The sequence below is a fragment of the Phocoena sinus genome, chromosome 2 (genome assembly GCF_008692025.1).
Source record: "Phocoena sinus isolate mPhoSin1 chromosome 2, mPhoSin1.pri, whole genome shotgun sequence".
In the NCBI taxonomy this organism is placed as follows: Eukaryota; Metazoa; Chordata; class Mammalia; order Artiodactyla; family Phocoenidae; genus Phocoena; species Phocoena sinus.
This window is the reverse complement of record NC_045764.1, coordinates 175696680-175717259: the sequence shown is the minus strand read 5'-3', so window position 1 is coordinate 175717259 and position 20580 is coordinate 175696680. Positions and strand designations below refer to the sequence as shown.

At 42.8% G+C, this 20580-nt stretch overlaps 1 protein-coding gene and 1 pseudogene across 1 annotated transcript in view; one reads left to right on the top strand and one right to left on the bottom strand.

Annotated features, from left to right (window-relative positions):
* RCOR1 (REST corepressor 1) overlaps positions 1-20580 on the bottom strand; it is a 118649-nt gene that overhangs the window by 82456 nt on the left and 15613 nt on the right.
* LOC116749149 lies at positions 12050-19367 on the top strand (annotated as a pseudogene).

Sequence of the window (20580 nt, the reverse complement as noted above, 5' to 3'; positions counted from 1 at the left end):
GTCATCTTAAAAGTAAACAAACTAACATTTTCCCTGAATCTCAATATATATGAGCCTGTCAAACAAATACAAAGTTCACTAGTCATCCTAGTTACCAACATACCTTCCTCCCCTTCCTAGAAGCAGACAATAGACAAACAGCAGCATATAAAGTTAGCCTTTATCCTTACTATAAACATAACTAGTGTTAGAGATGCTGCATCATTAAAAATGTAATACGAAACATGCTGTGGAAAAGATGTTATAAATATAGAGAATATTTATGTGGTATATACTTCCTGAAACCAATGTTAGCGGGAACCCTCTGCCCCCAGTGGCAGAAAGCATAGTGCTTCACTTGACTATAGTCTCATTAGCAACTTGCTTAGTGAAAAAGAGATCTCCCAAATATTCAAACCTGCAGACACCCAGTTTGGAGAGGTTTGTTTTCTTTTGTTTTTTTATACAGTAGTCAGGGTTAATAAAGAGGCTATCACACCACATTCAAGCCTAGAATTTTCACTGACCCTACCTCTCACCAGCTGGGGAAAGACACCAAAGGGCCTCAGGCAAGCATTCCATAGGAACTGCATCCTCTCCCCGCCACTGAGCTGCAGGAAAGACAAAATGGACCCTCATCCCACATTCCTGAAGCACAATTACGTGGGGTGCACAAACACGTAGGTGTGAGACACTCTGGAGGCACTTCACATCAAAATGGGATCTTAAAGGTCATGCCTCAGAAGTCTACCTTCTATTATATAAAAAATAGGATTTTTAATTTTAGAATTTTGTTTTACAGTCAACTTTTCAAGACTTAATATTCAACTGAGAACAAATTCCATTTTGGATTGCAAACTAACATTCCTTCAAAGTATAGAGTAAAAAGGACTCTACCCCATAAAGATTTCTGGATCACACCTGGCCCCATTTCACATAGGAGCTGTGAAAGCCTTTATTATAGCTTTCCAGTTGTCCTGTGGCCACCTGTAACAACTTTCTACAAGATTAGAGAGAATTTTAGAGCTGGAAGAGACCTTCTGAGATCATCTGATTAACTGCAGAATGGAGCTATATCTTACAAGAGGACTAGGTTCCAAGTTATCAGGTAACGTGAAAATGGCACACAGTCAAAATCAATCTTGAAAAATACCTCAGGAAAGTTCCCTTCTGGAGGCCAACAAACAAAATCATTTCAGGAAGCTCAAATCCTCCACTGCCAAAATAAGTAACTCCTTACTCACTGAGCACCCAAATAAAGTTGCTGGGTTGTTATTTAAAAGTCATGGGCTTCCCTGGTGGCGCAGTGGTTAAGAATCCGCCTGCCAATGCAGGGGACACGGGTTCAATCCCTGGTCCGGAAAGATCCCACATGCTGTGGAGCAACTAAGCCCGTGCACCACAACTACTGAGCCTGCTCTCTAGAGCCTGCGAGCCACAACTACTGAGCCCGCATGCTGCAACTACTGAAGCCCGCGTGCCTAGAGCCTGTGCTCCGCAACAAGGGAAGCCACCGCAATGAGAAGCCTGCACACCACAACGAAGAGTGGCCCCTGCTCGCCACAATTAGAGAAAGCCCGTGCGCTGCAACGAAGACCCAAAACAGCCAAAAATAAATTTATACAAAAAAAAAATTAAAATTTTATTAAAATGTTTATTAAATGTTCAATTTAAAACATGAGACCCATACTTAACATGGTCATAGCTTCACAATGAGAGAATCACAAGAAAAGATTCAAGGTAATACCTAGCTCTTGCTTCCTCCAGGGCACAAGTATGACTATGATGACCAATGTCCTAGACAGTTCTGGTTTATACCCACCAACCCAGCATAATTTTTAATAGGCCCCTGTTCACTTTCAAAAGTAGTTTGGACTAGTCTACTACCAACGGACCTGCTCCACGCCTAGTTACCAGCACACCTCACAACACATCTGTGTAGTAAAACTCATAACACATCTGGGCTGGTCCTTGACTCATGTTAACCAAGGAAATGTGACAGGAGTGATAATATGCCAGTTCTGGGCCTACACTTTAAAAGGACTAGCAATTTCTGGGACTTCTCTGGCGGTCCAGTGGTTAAGACTCCGCGTTCCCAATGCATTTTTTTTATAATGTTAAAAAAAAAAAAAAAAGACTAGCAGTTTCCACTTCCTCCTTCTTGGAATGCTTGCCTAGGGGAGCCCTGAGCCACTACATAAGAAATCTGACTATCCCAGTGGACACCTTGCCCACTGGAAAAAGGATAGGTCCTGAGACTACACAGAGAAGAAAATAGGTCCAGCTGTCCCAGCATCTCAGTGAGGCCACCAGATGACACCAACCCCCGCTACTCCCAGACAGCCACCACATGAGACACCCCAAGTAAGCCCAGCAGAACAGCTATCCAGCTCAGCAAGAACCATGAAATAAGAGTTGTTATCTAAGGCCATGAAGTTTGAGTGGTTTGTTACACTTTCCTTTGAGGCAGAAGGGGACTCCTATAATTCCTCATGGAATACTCCAGTGGTAGGTAGAGCTGATTTGATAACCTGAGCCAGAAAGCGCCAGCTCTTTCGTGATGGCAGTCACCATTACCCTTCTAATCTCCTGGACAAGGTATGGACCTCAGATCCAGGAACCTAACAGGTAGACTGACCCAAGAAGACCTGGGGAGGCTAAAGCTGAGAAAGGCTTGAGGTTCAGTTATTGCTGCACTGATATTAGAGAGGATTCCTGACTTTGAACGGTTGCTTTGTATTCTAAGCACCTTGAATATTTATCACCATTATGGCTGAAAGGAGACAAACAGCCTGCCCAAGATTTCCAAGCTCCTGCGTGCCACAAAACAAGATGACATCTCTATATCTAGAAGGCAGCATATAATGTACTAACAGTCAAGAATATAGGATCTAGATCAAGTTACCCCAAGTTGGGTTCTGCCACTCACCAACTAAGACCTCAGGCAAGCTGCTTAAGCTCTCTAAATCTCAGTTTCATCGTCTGTACAATGGGGGTGATACAATTTGTGTTGCAGGATTGTTTTAAGGACTAAATAAGATCATGTTTGTAAAGGGCTTCAAGAGTGCTGGTTCTTTTTTCTTTCTGATGTGGGCCATTTTTAAAGTCTTTACTGAACTCGTTACAATATTGCTTCTGCTTTATGTTTTGGTTTTTTGACCCTGAGGTGTGTGGGATCTTAGCTCCTTGACCAGGGATGGAACCCAAACCCCCTGCATTGTAAGGCGAAGTCTTAACCACTGGACCACCAGGGAAATCCCGCAGCAGTGTTGGTTCTTACACACACACACACACACACACACACACACACACACACACACACACACGGAGCTAGAAAGAAAGGAGGTGAGAAAGCTGGTAATGTGCCTTCAGAATTACGTCAGCTCATCCATAGTTAACTATCGAAGACATATCTAAGAAAAGACATATACAAAAGGCATCTATAAGCCAATGAAGGTATTCACTGCTGAGGACTCCAGGCTAGAAACCTGTATTTTGTAAACTTCCTGGGAAGAGTTTCTGTCCATGTTTTTAAACAAAAAGAAAGCTGTTACTGAGAGACAAATGTGTACCAGGCACTATCTCAGAAGCTGGGGGTATGAAAGGCAACAAGATTGAAAAGCCCTCACCTCACAAAGCTTACCTTCTAGTTGGAGGAGTCAGACAACAGACAAAATAAATAAGCAAGTATGTTGGACTGATAAGAGTGAATAAGAAAAAAATAAATAAAGCAAGCAAGGGGAGGGAACAGGAAGCACCAGGGATGCAGCTGAAATTTTTAGATAGCAGAGACCCTAAGGCAGGAGCACGTCTGACAGTGGTCAAGAAAGAGCAAGGAGGCATCTGTGACTAGAGTGCAGAAAAGTGGGAGCTAAGGTCAGGGGTGACAGGGACCAGATCCTGTAGGGACTAAATAGGCATCTTGTTCTAGATGTCACAAGAAAGGGTTTGTGATGGTTAATTTTATGTGTTAACTTGACCAGGCCAGAGGGTGCCCAGATACTAGTCAAACATTATTCTGGGTTTGTCACTGAGGCTGTTTTTGGATGAGATTAACATCTGAATTGGTAGCCTGAGTAAAGCAGATTGCCCTTCATAAAGTAAGTGGCCCTCATCCAATCAGTTGAAGGCCTGAATTGAACAAAAAGGCTGAGTAAGAGGGAACTTCTCCAACCTGACCACTTGAGCTGGTTTCTCAGGCCTTTGAACTCAAACTAGAACTAGAATCTCTCCTGGGTCTCCAGGTTGCTGGTAGCAGATTTTGGAACTTCTAAGCCTCCAGAGTCTCATGAGCTAATTCCTTATAATAAATCACACAGATATAGATATAGACATAGACAGAGATGTATCTCCTATTGATTCTGTTTCTCTGGAGAACCCTGCCTAATCAGGCTTCAGAGAGGAGTAATCTACAGGGTCTCTGGGGGTAAACAGGTCAAATAAGGTGAGGACTGCAAAGTGACCACTGCATTTAGCAACATGGAAGTCACTAGTGATGTTATGAGCAATTTTAGAGGAGCGGGGCCTAAATGGAATGTGTTCAAGAAAGAATAAGAGAACAGGAAAGAAGAGAATACAGACAATTAATTATGAGAGGAATTTTTTTAAAAAACAAGGGAGAGGGCTTCCCTGGTGGTGCAGTGGTTGAGAGTCTGCCTGCCGATGCGGGGGACACGGGTTCGTGCCCCGGTCTGGGAGGATCCCACATGCCGCGGAGCGGCTGAGCCTGCGCGTCCAGAGCCTGTACTCCGCAACAGTGAGAGGCCCGCATACCGCAAAAAAAAAAAAACAAGGGAGAAAGAACAGCATTTTATATGCTACTGAGAATGATACAATAGAGAAGAAAAATTTGATGATGCAAATAAAGGATGAACCACTGGAGTGATGTCTTTGAGCAGGCAGAAGGTGACAGGGTCGAATGCACATGAAAAGACGGTGGCCTCAGCCAGGAGCATAAACACAGAAGATGAGGCAGAGGGTCAAGCACAGAAGTGGGAAGGTGCCATATGCCAGTAGGAGCCTGTGGAAGTTTTCTTCCAATTGCTTCAGTTTTTTTCCCAGTGAAATAAAGGAAGGATGGGGAAGGAAGAATTCAAGTTTTAAAGTGAGATATTTAAATACTGTCCAGGAGAGTAACTGGAGTGAGAAAACAGAATATATCCAGTAACAGGCCTACTTGATTTTGGTGATCATGACTCTAAAGTGAGACTAGTCAGTACGGTTTCTCCAGCCACATTTCAGCTATACTGACCCAAGCAAAAAATAAGCAAGAGGCTGGATTAAACAGGCCAGAACAGATGCAGTTCATGCGCCCCCTCCAAATCCACCCAGACTCGCCTGCTGCTCTACCTCCCAGCTGGAGCTGCCCCAGCAGGCCTAGCCAAAGCTCGCAAGCTTCACATGATCACAGAGCCCCAGCCCATGACCCGTGTGCCCTTTCCTAACACCGCCAGCTGTCCCCTCCTCCCCCCGGGGTGAGGGTCGGGCTTTGGCGGGCAGAAGCCACAGCAGCTCCAATGCCCAAATTCAGCTGCTTCTCCAGCAGGTGCCTGGAGAGCCCAAGTAACAAACCCGAAAGCACAGAATAGTGAAGACCCTGTGGGGCAACTCTGACCATTAAGAGGCAGGAAACAGGAAGGAGCCAACACATTTCTCAGCTGTCCTCCCCACACACCTGCCCCCTGGGAGTGTTCTGAGAGGTGCCATGATTCTCTGGAGGTTTCCAGCATTGCCTAGCAACCAGCTAAGGTTCTTGTGAAACTGTGGCCAGCTTGATAACATACCACTCGCTTTGTATATGCTTTCTCTCCTTCTCTGCCTAACTTTCTTCTTTCCCCCCTCACTCTAACTTCACATAAAGTATTAGCAATATAAGCTTTGTCTTACGCTCTTTTCTGGAGAGTCCAGGCTAAGACACAGGTGGGGGCTTAGCCAAGACTATAGATGAAACTAGAGGAAAACAAGGTAATAGGAGCAGAGGATGTATTATAACGACTGACTGTGGAACTCAAAGTGAACAAAAACATGAGAATGCTCAGGGGAAGAGGTGGTAGGATCAATGAACTGAAGGTCACGATGGGGCTGAAGACTGCAGGAAATGGGATGGTGGAAGGTGCGAGCTAAAAAGTTCAGGAAGAAGCAGTCAGAGCGCTAAGTTTGAAATTAAGATGACAGGGGTGTTTCAGATAATGGTAATTCAAGGGAATGGGTATACAAGGTAGGGTAGAGAACAGGATACCTGGGAGAGAGGTCAAGGAACTAAGAAGCCAAGGTATTTAAGGACCGGGGTCACTGTTGTTTAACTGTTGTCCAGTCATTCACAGTTGCTCTGGGATCAACTATCTTCAGGGATACTGAAATCATAAAAGACTACAGACACTGTACTGTACTAAGTGACAGAAAGGTAGAAGCTACTTCTGTTCTAGTAATAGACTAGTAACTCAGACCCCTCCCTGAGAACCTGAACAAAATATTTAAAACATCTGCTTGAAGGAATCAGACAACTGACAAGATAAGGCCAGAATGCAGGAGAGACTGAAGCTTAGGAAGGGACGTCCAGCTACTGGGGTCACTCTTCCCCTCAAGGATGTTTGCCAATTTCATAGGGGACCATTAAGAGGTGGAGTAATGTATCTGACAGGCTTCTGGAGTTAGGGCAAAGACACTGGACTCCACAAGTATCGCCACTGGGGAGAGGAGAAAAGGACAGCAGCTAGTGAATGCCCGTTTCTTGGTTGACACTCCAAAAGGCTATATACACTAGGAGTTAAGGATGAAACTGAAGTAAACAGACCCTCAAAGGGACTGCAGTTCAGCTTTGAATCATTTCAACTGGGTCATCTGAAATTGGACTAAGGTGATTCCAGAGTGCTAGTGTAAATAAATCCTCTCTAGAAGAAGATATTATCCTGGGCCTCAAAAATTTTTTATAACCAATTTTGTAAATTGCAAGTTTGATATAAAACATGCGATAAAAAATGACCAGGCATATGAGGAAACAATACAACACGAACAAAAGACAGAAGAAATATAAAATGGAAACATCCACAAGCATTCCACATATTAAGAGTTACCAGATTTTAAAATAACTATACTTACAATGTTCCAGGAGATAAAAGACAAGACATACAATTTTAGCAGAGAACTAGGAACTATAAAAAAAGAACCAAACGAAAGCTCTAAAACTAAAAAAAGACTATACAAACTGAAACTAGGAACTCAATGGATGGATTTAAAAGCAGATAGAGAAAGACAACTTAGAATAAAATAAGTCAAATGAAGCCCAAAGATATTAAAACTTGAAAAACACAGACTAGAGGCTAAGAGACAGAGATACAGAACATATATGAAATTGAAGTTTCAAAAAGGAATGGAACAGATGCAATAACTGAACAGTGACTGAGAAGTTCCTAAAATTAATGAAAAGACAGCAAGCCACAGGTTCAAGAAGCCCTAAGAATCCTAAACAAACTTAAAAAAAAAAAAATTCATACCTAGGGACATCACAATAAAATAGTTGAAACAAAGACAAAGAGAAAAAAAATTTAAACCACCTGAAAAAAAAAACCAGGCAGGTTACAATAATACTACTTTACTAAAAAAGAAAAGAAGACAATATACGTATATGTATAGCTGATTCACTTTGTTATAAAGCAGAAACTAACACACCACCGTAAAGCAATTATACTCCAATAAAGATATTAAAAAACAAAACACAATGAAATACTTCTGAAGTGCTCAAAGAATATAACTGTGGCCTAGAATTCTATACCCAGTAAAACTAACCTTCAAGAATAAACCTGACATATGGGCTTCCCTGGTGGCACAGTGGTCGAGAGTCCGCCTGCCGATGCAGGGGATACGGGTTCGTGCCCTGGTCTGGGAAGATCCCACATGCCGTGGAGCAGCTGGGCCCGTGAGCCATGGCCACTGAGCCTGCGCGTCCGGAGCCTGTGCTCCGCAATGGGAGAGGCCACAACAGTGAGAGGCCCGCGTACCATAAAAATAAATAAATAAATAAACCTGACATAAAAACATTTTCAGGTAGATTTATCAATAGCAGGCTTACCCCAGAAGAAATATCACAGGATATTCTGCAAGCAGAAGAAAAATAAACCCAGATAGAAAATTATGAGGGGCACAAAGGAACGAAGGGCAACAAAAAGGGTAAACATGCAAATAAATCCTAATGAAATAATTGTGTAAGATAATTGTTTCTTATAGGAATTAAAACACTTAAGACAAAATATAAAACAACAAGGCACACAGGGAGCACAAAGGGTAACTGAAGGGTTCTATGCTCCTTGCACTGCCCTTTAAGAGGGTAAAAGCACCTAGTTTACATCAGACTGATAAATCAAGGATGTAAATTATAATCTCTAAAGGAGAAGATTCTGGGAAAATGGTGGAATAAGAAACACCCGAAATCTGTCTCCCCACCTAGACAACAACTGCACTGGCAGAATCTGTTGATGTAACTACTGAGTAACTCTGGGGTCTTACTGAAGGCTTGCAACTTCCAGAAAAAGGGTTGGAACGTAAATTGCGTTAATTTCAACTTCAGCTTTTATACATGCACTCCTATGTTCATAGCAGCATATTCATAGTAGTCAAGACATGGAATCAACCTAAATGTCTATCGACAAATGGATGGATAAAAAAGATGTAGTATAGGGCTTCCCTGGTGGCGCAGTGGTTGAGAGTCCGCCTGCCGATGCAGGGGACACGGATTCGTGCCCTGGTCCAGGAGGATCCCACATGCTGCAGAGTGGCTGGGCCCGTGAGCCGTGGCCACTGAGCCTGTGCGTCCAGAGCCTGTGCTCCACAACGGGAGAGGCCACAACAGTGAGAGGCCCACGTACCGCAAAAAAAAAAAAAAAAAAAAAAAAGATGTAGTATTTGTTTGAGTGGAATATTACTCAGCCATAAAAAAGAATGGAATCATGTCATTTGCAGTAACATAGACGGACCTAGAGATTATCATACCAAGCAAAGTAAGTCAGAAAGAGAAAGATAAATACCATATGATATCACTTATATGTGGAATCTAAAATACAACACATATGTAGAACATATCTACAAACATAAACAGACTCACAGACCTAGAGAACAGACTTGTGGTTGCGGGGCGGGGCAGGGGGCATTGGATGGAGTGGGAGGTTGGGATTAGCAGACGCAAACTATTATATACAGAATGGATAAACAACAAAGTCCTACCGTACAGCACAGAGAACTATACTGAATATCCTGCGATAAATCATAATGGAAAACAATATGAAAAAGAACATATATATATGTAAACTGAATCACTCTGCTGTACAGCAGAAACAATCAAACTTTGTGAAAGTCAAAGACAGAATCTTGAAAGCAAGAGAGAAATGACTCGTCGCATTCTAAGGATCCTCAGTAAGATTATAAGCAGATTTCTCATCAGAAACTTTGGAGGCCAGAAGACAGTAAGTCAATATATTCAAAGTGCTAAAAGGAAAAAACCATCAACCAAAAAATCTTGTATCTGGCAAAACTGCTCTTTAAACAGCCTTAAAAAGGAAGGAAATTCTGACATATACTACAACATGGATGAATCTTGAGGACATTATGCCAAAGGAATTAAAAAAAAAAACAACTGTATGATTCCATTTATATGAGGTACTTAGAGCAGTCAAATTCAGAGAGACAGAAGGTAGCAGGGTGGGTGTCAGGGGCTGGGAGAGGAGGGAATGGAGCGTGTTTAATGGGTATAGAGTTTCAATTTTACAAGATGAAAAGAGTTCTGGAGATGGAGGGCGGTGATGGTTGCACAACATCATGAACGTGTTTAATACCCCGAACTGTGCACTTAAAAATGATTGAAGATGGTAAATTTTCTGTGTATTTTACCACAATAAAAAAAATTTGCAAACCAAAATAAAACCATTAAGAGAACAGTATTTTGAAAAAGAGCATATAACTACCAAGCTAAGGAGACAGGGTAAATAATAAACACTAAATGCAAAAGAAGATCAAAAGAACAAGAAAGAAACAGAACAGGTGGGTCAAATAAATAGAAAGCTTTCAATCACTAGATCTAACTCCAAATATATGAGCAAATACTTAAAAGAAACTGTAAACGGTACTAAATGTCCTACATAAAAGCAAAAATTTCCTTTTAAGATTTGGATAAAAATGTGTACAGACATACCTAAAACATAAGAATAAAGAAAGACTGAAAGCACAAAGATGAAAAGTCACTACGCAAACAGTAACAAAAAGAAACTGGCGTAACTATATTGATATGAGGTAAGAAGCATTACAAGAGATACAGAGTGACTCCGTAATAAGGGGTTCAATCCTCCACAGCTACCTTTGGAGAAGCTTCAAAAAGCAGTAGTGAGTGGTATAATCTGATGACATCATATTCACTGTGGGTGTTTTTATGGAAGAGAAAAAAATGGTACAGGAGTGGCAATACAGAACAAGGAAGACATCCCACTTCCAAACACAGTGATATGAGGAATGTAGGGGAAAAGGCATGTGCCACGTGAGAGGGCTGCAGGGAAAATAGTGCCATCAGGAGACAACGAATTTGCAGTAAGAACAAGAACGTGAGGAACATTCACAAAAGAAATTGAGGATTAGGGGGATTCTGCTGGTGTACCCTGAGTTTCAGAAGGCTCCGTGTAAAAGTGTCAAGAGAAGGTCAGGGGTGCGAGATGCGATCAGAAAAAAAATGTACAGCGTCTTAGAGATTAAAGCCTATAGAACAAGGGGATGACCTAGGAATCCTGGCCTTCTTGGTGACTGATAACCAAGAAAAAAGAACATATGGGACTTCCCTGGTGGCCTAGTGGTTAGGATTCCAGGCTTTCACACCATGGCCCAGGTTCGATCCCTGGTCGGGGAACTGAGATCCCACAAGCCACACCGCACAGCCAAAAAGAAAAAGAAAATTAAAACGCACATAAGAGATCAATACCAACGGCAGAGAGCGACAGAGAAGCTAGGAGTGCTGAGGGAGGGGAAGGTGGGGTGAGGACCTCGCCAGGAACATCTGAAGTTCTGGGGCTTCCTTTCAACTTCTGTTGAAGCCTCTAGGCTGGCAGAGTAGCAGTCTCACTCTGAGCAGAGGAACACCTTCCTGATCCCCTGAAAAAGGCTGCGCGACTCTGAGCTCGGATTTTAAAGAGCCCATAAATCTCTGCTAGCTACCAAAAGGAGGGTTATTCTCAGAGGAAGAAGTAGAGCTGGTTACACAGCCCTCCTCCAAAGTCCACCTCTGGAGTTCCTAACTGCCCCAGTTCCAGAAGATTTTACATCGTCTTTTTTTTTTTTTTTTTTTTTTTTGCGTTACGCGGGCCTCTCAATGCTGTGGCCTCTCCCGCCGCGGAGCACAGGCTCCGGACGCGCAGGCCCAGCGGCCATGGCTCACGGGCCCAGCCGCTCCGCAGCATGTGGGATCTTCCCGGACCGGGGCACGAACCCGCGTCCCCTGCATTGGCAGGCGGACTCTCAACCACTGCGCCACCAGGGAAGCCCTTACATCGTCTTTAATAGTGTTGTTAAGCACAATTATTCTAACAAAAGAAAATGTTACTTTTCTATGAATGGTAATGAGGGTAACGAGAGCTCACCAGTTCTGTGCCTTTGTATTTCATTCATTTATTCGTTCAAAAGATTTTTACTTTGTGCCAACTACGTGCTGCACAATGTTCTAGACCCTGGGAATACAGCATAAACAAAAACCTGTGCCTTTATGGAGGTTACGTTTTAGAACAGATATTAAACAAATACGTACATTTACATTACATTAGTAGGTGCTATGAAATGAAGAAACAGTATACCAGGATAAGCGGGACTGGAGTGCAATGGAGGTTTTCATTTAAATAGGATGGGCAAAATATCTCCTCTGAATTATTCTTGCCCAAAATAATTTTAATCAGAAATTGATCAATCCTCTAAATTTAACCACCAGTTTATAGAAAAACATTTTCTAATTTTAATCAGAAATTGATCAATCCTCTAAATTTAACCACCAGTTTATAGAAAACATAAAGGATAAAGGAACATGTTAAAAACAGTACAGGGGGTGGGTCTCTAAGACCAGAAAATTGAGAGCTTCTTCGCGCCCCGGTGGCTGCAACCAGTGGCTCGGCCGCCGTCAGCATGCCACAAAATGAATATATCGAGTTACACCGTAAGCGGTATGGATATCGTTTGGATTACCATGAGAAAAAGAGAAAGAAGGAAGATCTAGAGGCTTATGAACGTTCAAAGAAGGCAAAAAAAATGACTGGTCGGAAAGCTAAGCTCTACCATAAACCGCCATGCTGAGAAAATACAAATGAAAAAGACTATTAAGATGCATGAAAAAAGAAACACCAAACAGAGGAACGATGAAAAGACTCCACAAGGAGCAGTACCTGCATATCTACTGGACAGAGAGGGACAGTCTCGAGCTAAAGTACTTTCCAATATGATCAAACAAAAACGAAAAGAGAAAGCGGGAAAACGGGAAGTCCCACTGCCCAAAGTTCGTGCCCAGGGAGAAACAGAAGTATTAAAAGTTATTCGAACAGGAAAGAGAAAGAAGAAAGCCTGGAAGAGGGTGGTTACTAAAGTTTGCTTTGTTGGAGATGGCTTTACTCGAAAACCACCTAAATATGAAAGATTCATATTAGGCCAATGAGATTACGTTTTAAGAAGGCCCATGTAACACATCCTGAACTGAAAGCCACCTTCTGTCTGCCAATACTTGGTGTGCAGAAGAATCCCTCATCCCCACCATATACAACTTTGGGTGTTATTACCAAAGGTACTGTCATTGAGGTGAACGTGAGCGAGTTGGGCCTAGTGACACAAGGAGGCAAGGTCATCTGGGGAAAATACGCCCAGGTTACCAACAATTCTGAAAATGACGGATGCATAAATGCAGTCTTACCGGTTTGACAGCAGATACATACAAATAACTCCTTATAATTATTGAAGCCTACACACCAATCAGGAAACCATTACTCTGATATTTCTGAATACTACCAATCAGCCTTACATGTCTACAGTCATCAAGAAAACTATTGTTTAAAAAAAAAAAACAGTACAGGGATGCAATCAGAAAATCCAGAATGAGGGAAACTCAACCAATCTAGTGGTTTTCTACAACTAAATTACGAGGGAAATCAAAAACAAAGACGGGAAAATCTACAAATTAAGATTTATGTGTGTGCTTTTGGCCAAGATGGTAGCAGAGACCAGATTTACCCTCATCCCTGAAAAATCCAGCCAAACAAACAAAATATAAGAAACAATGGTCTTCCAGACAACGCACATCAGTGATCCTTGAAAGATGGGAAACAAGGGACTTCCCTGGTGGTCCAGTGGTTAAGAATCCACCTTCCAATGCAGGGGACGCGGGTTGGATCCCTGGTGGGAGAATTAAGATCCCACATGCTGCGGGGCAACTAAATCTGTGCACCAAAAGGAGAGAGAAGCCTAGAAGCCCGCTTGGCGTAACTAGAGAGAAGCCCGCAATGAAGAGCCCACACAGCCCAAAAAAAAAGAAAAAAGGGAAACAAAGGAGATCAGCCCTACTGCTGTCCCAGCTTCCTGCTTTGAGAGAGCTTCCAGGCCACGGAGCCAGGACAGTGAAGTGAACCTCTATAAGCAGCCATGGGGATGACAAATAAGCATATTTTTTAAGCATTCAATATCATTTGTCAGTAGGCAAATGTAAGTTAAAACCACAATATGGGGCTTCCCTGGTGGCGCAGTGGTCGAGAGTCCGCCTGCCGATGCAGGGCACACAGGTTCGCGCCCCGGTCCGGGAAGATCCCAACATGCCGCGGAGCGGCTGGGCCCGTGAGCCATGGCCGCTGAGCCTGCGCGTCCGGAGCCTGTGCTCCGCAACGGGAGAGGCCACGGCAGTGAGAGGCCCGCGTACCGCGAAAAAAAAAAAAAAAAAACCACAATATGATACCACTACACACATATTAGAATGTCTAAAATTGAAAAGACTGACCATGGCACGTGTTAGTAAGGTTGTGGAGCAACTGGAACTCTCATACACAGCTGGTAAGAAGGTAAAATTATAAAACCACTTTGGGAAAGTCTGCAGTTTCTTAAAAAAATTAAGTATACAACTACTATATGATTCCATTCCTGAGCATTTACCCACAAGAGAAGGAAATACATGTTCACACACAGACCTGTACACAAATACTATTCACAGCAGCTTTATCTGTCATAGCCAAACAATGGAAATAACTCGAATGTCCCTCAAGAGGTGAATGAACAGAACAATTTCTGGTGTATCCGTACAAGGTAATACTGCTGAGCAATAAAAAAGAACAAGCAAACGACACACGCAACAATGTGGATGAGTCTCAAATCAATTATGCTCAAAGAAGCCAGACAAGATAGTACATAATTTAAGATTCCATTTATATAAAACTCTAGAAAATGCAAACTAACCTACAGTGACAGAAAGCAAATCAGCGGTTGCTTGCGGGAGGAGACGAAGGTAGGAGTCACAAAGAGGCATGAGGAAATCTGGGGGTGGGGGGTGATGAATATATTCAGTATCTTGATTGTGGCGGTAATTTCACAGGTGTATACATATGTCAAAACTAATCAAACTGGGACTTCCCTGGTGGTGCAGTGGTTAAGAATCCGCCTGCCAATGCAGGGGACACAGGTTCGAGCCCTGATCCGGGAAGATCCCACATGCAACGGAGCAACTAAGCCCGTGCGCCACAACTACTGAGCCTGCGCTCTAGAGCCCACAACTACTGAAGTCTGCGTGCCTAGAGCCCGTGTGCCGCAACGAGAAGCTACTGCAATGAGAAGCCCGCACACCACAATGAAGAGTAGCCCCCACTCACCACAACTAGAGAAAGCCTGCACGCAGCAGCGAAGACCCAATGCAGCCAAAAATAAATTCATTTTTAAAAAAACCAATCAAACTGTACACTTTAAATATGACATTTATTGAATGTCAGTTATACCTCAATAAAGCTATTTTTTAATATTTTATTTATCAATTCATTTTGGCTGTACCAGGTCTTAGTTGCAGCACTTGGGATCTTAGTTACAGAGTGCAGGCCCTTAGTTGTGGCATGTGGACTTCTCAGTTGTGGCATGCATGTGGGAGCTAGTTCCCCGACCAGGGATCGAACCCAGGCCCCCTGCATTGGGAACTCGGAGTCTTAACCACTGGACCACGAGGGAAGTCCCAATAAATCTTTTTTAAAAAAATAAATAAATTTATTTATTTATTTTTGGCTGTGCTTGGTCTTCGTTGCTGCAAGCAGGGGCTACTCTTCGTTGCAGTGCGCAGGCTTCTCATTGCGGCGGCTTCTCTTGTAGAGCACAGGCTCTAGGCACTCGCGCTTCAATAGTTGTGGCACGTGGGCTTCAGTAGTTGTGGCTCGTGGGCGCATGGGCTTGGTTGCTCCGTGGCATGTGGGATCTTCCCAGACCAGGGCTCGAACCCATGTCCCCTGCACTGGCAGGAGGATTCCTAACCACTGTGCCACCAGGGAAGTCCCAATAAACCTATTTTTTTAATGCAACATGTGCATCATGTTTGAATGCTGATCTAAACAACTATTTAAAAAGAGACGACTGGAGATTTAATTATACTAAGGAACAAATATTAACTTTATTTAATTGTGCTACCTGTGGTTAGATTTTTTGTTGTTATTGTTGTTTTTTATATTTAAAGACTTAATTGTTTTAGAGCAGTTCTAAGTTTACAGCAAAATCAAGAGGAAATTACAGAGATTTCCCATATACTTTCTGCCCCTACACACGAATAGCTTCTCCCATTATCAACATCCCCACCAGAGTCGGACATTTGTTACCACTGACGAACCTATGTTGACACATCATAATCACACAAAGTCCATAGCACACCAGGGTTCACTTTTGGTGGTGTACATTCTATGAGTCTGGACAAACGTACAATGACGTGTATCCATTACTATGGTATCCTAGAGTATTTTCCCTGCCCTAAAAATCCTGTGTTCTGCCTAATCATTCCTCCTCCTCCTCTCACCTCTGGCAACCACTGATCTTTTTACTGTCTATGTAGTTTTGCTTTTTCCAGAATATCACATAGTTGAAAGAATACAGTATGACGCTAGACTGTCTGTATTTTAGGGATAACATACTTACAGATGGATAGGTAGGTAGGTCAAGACAGGCCTCATTGAGAAGGTAACACTTAAGCAAAAATTTGTAAGAAGGAAAGGAGATAAAAGTCATAAAAGTAATACAAGAACCAGACTAAGTAGGTCTTGTAAGGCCGTTGTGAAGTCTTTCACTTTTACCCTAAATGAAACACGGGCCACTGTGAGGTTCTTAGCAGTAGAGAAACATACTGACTTACATTTTAACATGTGGAAGCAAAAGACTTACTAGAAGGCAACCTCAGTAATTAAAGTTATAGATGATGATGGCTTACAGGAGGACAGCTGCAGTGGAGGCAAATAAGAAGCAATCATATTCTCCAAGCTAGCAGAGATGGTCTGTAGGCAGAGTTACGAAAATGATATAGGCAGTTCCCACCCTCAATGGGCAGTGGCGAAGACATAGAAGCTAATACTTACCTAAAGATAGAGAAGTACTATGACAGAAGTAAGTAACAAGGTACCACAGGAAGACAGACGAGGTGGACGCAACTTAGAGGAGAGATGGGAGAAGAGTCCATGACAATTCTCCATAAATGTTGCCTGAATTATCATGTGCAGGTATCTCAACCTCAAAACTGCTACATCCCCTATTCAGTGGATGGCACCACCAATCACCAAGTCACTTAAGCCAAAATCCTAGGAGTTGTCGACACCTCCTTGTACCCCACATTAAATCTATCATTACAGTCTGTCTACTGTAACTGCTTAAGAGCTTTCCAACACATCCTCATTTCCCTCCTACCCCCACGGCATCCCCTCACCAGAACTTGACTCCATGAGGGCTGGTATGTCTAGTCTGTTCATAGTGCCTACAAAGGTGTCTGGCACATAGTACATGCTCATTTACAAGTTTCTAAATAAATAAGTAGTCTTCTCTACCTTCCGTTAATTCATTCCCACAAGCTCTCCTCATCACAACAACGAATGATCTTTCCAAACTGCAATCACATTCACAGCACTCTGTGGCTTAAAACTCTCCAGCCTTGCTCAATGAAGAGCAATGACTCTCCTAAGTGGGGCAGTGTAGCTTTAAAACACATGGTCAGTATGGCAGGTAGTATTTCACAAAAATATTACACTATTGCTTCCATAACACAGACATTAATGTGTTATTTTTAAGAGACATAAGTCTTAAATGGTTATTAAAGCTTGTTTAATTTTGCACAGCAATGGGAACCACTGACAAATGGTTATTAAAAATCACTTAGGGCTTCCCTGGTGGCACAGCGGTTGAGAGTCCGCCTGCTGATGCAGGGGATAAGGGTTCGCGCCCCGGTCCGGGAAGATCCCACATTTCGTGGAGTGGCTGGACATGTGAGCCATGGCCGCTGAGCCTGCGCGTCCGGAGCCTGTGCTCCGCAACGGGAGAGGTCACAACAGTGAGAGGTCCGCGTACAGCAAAAAAAAAAAAATCACTTAATTTTGCAGAGCAAAGGGAACCATTGAAAAAAACGAAACAAGAACCTACAGAATGGGAGAAAATATCTACAAGTGATGCGACCAAAAAGGGGTTAATATCCAAAATATACAAACATCTCATACAACTCAGTATCAAAAAAAACCAAACAACCCAAGCAAAAAATGGGCAGAAGACCTGAATAGACATTTTTCCAAAGAAGACATACAGATGGCCAACAGGCACACGAAAAGATGCTCAACATCACTAATTATTAAAGAAATGCAAATCAAAACCACAGTGAGGTAACTCCTCACACCAGTCAGAATGATCAACAAAAAGTCTACAAACAACAAATGCTGCAGAGGGTAGACAGAAAAGGGAACCCTGGTGCACTGTTGGTGGGAATGTAAATTGGTGCAGTCACTATGGAAAACAGTATGGAGGGTCCTTAAAAAACTACAAATAGAACCACCACATGATTCAGCAATTCCACTCCAGGGTATATCTCCAAAAGCACAGAAAACACTAATTCAAAAAGATACATGAAAAAAAAAATATATATATATATGCATCCAGTGTTCCTAGAAGCACTATTTACAATAGTCAACACTTGGAAGCAACCCAACTTGCCCATCAACAGACAATATGATTAAGATGTCAAACTCTCTCTCTCTCTCTCTCTCTCTCTCTCTCACACACACACACACACACACACACACACACACACACACACACACACAGGAATATTACTCAACCATAAAGAATGAAGTACTGCCATTTGCGGAAACATGATGGACCTAGATAATACTATGCTTAGTGAAATAAATCAGACAGAGAAAGACACACTATAATATCACTTACATATGGAATCGAAAAAATAATACAATGAATGTATATGAGAAACAGACTCACAGATATAGAAACAAACTCATGGTTACCAAAGGGGAGAGGGAAGGGGGGAGGGACAAATTAGAGGTATGGAATTAACAGATACAAAATACTATATATAAAATAGATAAGCAACAAGGAGTTACTGAGAGCACAAAGCATTATAACCATTATCTTGTAACAACTCACAATGTAGTATAATGGGCAAAAATACTGAATCACTATGCTGTACACCTGAAACTAACACAATATTGTAAATCAACTATACTTTAATTAAAATATAATAGGGGCCTTCCCTGGGGGTGCAGTGGTTAAGAATCCGCTTGCCAATGCACGGGACATGGGTTCGAGCCCTGGTCCAGGAAGATCCCACATGCCACGGAGCAACTAAACCCGTGCGCCACAACTACTGAGCCTGAGGTCTAGAGCCCACAAGCCACAACTACTGAAGCCCATGCGCCTAGGGCCCATGCTCCGCAACAAGAGAAGCCACCGCAATGAGAAGCCCGCGCACTGCAACGAATAGCCACAACTAGAGAAAGCCTGCGTGCAGCAATGAAGACCCAACGCAGCCAAAAAATAAATAAAATAAAATAAAATAAAAATAGAGAGTCCCCTGGTGGCCTAGCGGTTAGGACTCCACACTTTCACTGCTGTGGCCCAGGTTCAAACCCTGGTCAGGGAACTGAGATCCCACAAGCCACACGACATGGCCAAAAAATAAATAAAAACATTTAAACAACATTTAAAATAAATTCCAAATGGAGGATGACTGCTAGTTGAGTAGAGGGTTTCTTTGGGGGTGATGAAAACGAAATTAGACAGTAGTAACGGTTGTACAACTCCGTGAATATACTAAAAACTGCCAAACTGTACACTTAAAAGAGAGTGAATTTTATGGTGTGTGAATTGTATCTTAGTAAAGCTATTATTTAAAAATAAAATAAGCTCCTTAGCTTGGCACACAAGGCCCTTGTGATCTGTCATGTGCCTACCTCTATAGTCTCACCTTCCACCACTTTCCTGATTGCTTCCCCAAGCCTCAGTTATATCAAACTTCCTCAAAAATGTCACATCCTCTCTACCCACAGGATCTAAACATATGGATCCCTCAGCCTGGAGAGCTTCCCTTCATATGCCCTTCAAGACCTACCTAAGGGTCACCTCGGGAAAGCCCTCCCATCCAATTTCAACCACCTCACCTCATCCCACCATGCCCCCAGGCTGTCAGAGCACAGGCATACTTTATCACACGGCACTCACGTACACCAGACGAGACATTTTATGACTACTGGATATAGTAAGTATTCAATAAATAAGTCTAATATACAACTTCATTTTCTGTAATGTGGAAAAGCAAATTTACTAAACTTTAGCCAAAAAGGTTTTTTTTGGCTAAAGCAAAGATGACAAAAATCTTACAATTATAGGGACTTCCCTGGTGGCCCACCGGTTAAGAATCCGCCTACCAATGCAGGGGACACAGGTTCGAGCACTGGTCCAGGAAGATCCCACATGCTGCAGAGCAACTAAGCCCGTGCACCACAACTACTGAGCCCACGTGCCACAACTACTGAAGCCTGCGCGCCTAGAGCCTGTGCTCCGCAACAAGAGAAGCCACCGCAATGAGAAGCCCGTGCACCGCAACAAAGAGTAGCCCCCATTCGCTGCAGCTAGAGAAAGCCTGCACGTGGCAACGAAGACCCAACGCAGCCAGAAATTAAAAAATACAATAAGTAAAAAAAAAATCTTACAATTATTAAATCTGGTTGCCAGACATAGAGGACTCATTAATTTTTTTTTTTTTTTTTTTTTTTTTTTTTTTGCGGTACGTGGGCCTCTCACTGTTGTGGCCTTTCCCATTGCGGAGCACAGGCTCCGGACACGCAGGCTTAGCGGCCATGGCTCACGGGCCCAGCCGCTCCGCGGCATGTGGGATCTTCCCGGACCGGGGCACGAACCCGTGTCCCCTGCATCGGCAGGCGGACTCTCAACCACTGCGCCACCAGGGAAGCCCCGACTCATTAATATTTCCATTGTTTTCTACATGTTCAAATTCTTCATAAGCAAAAAAGCAAACTCATTAATGTTTAGGAAAACTGTATAAGTGTAAAATCCTGTAACAGAGAGAAAAATTAGTGTTCTTAGACC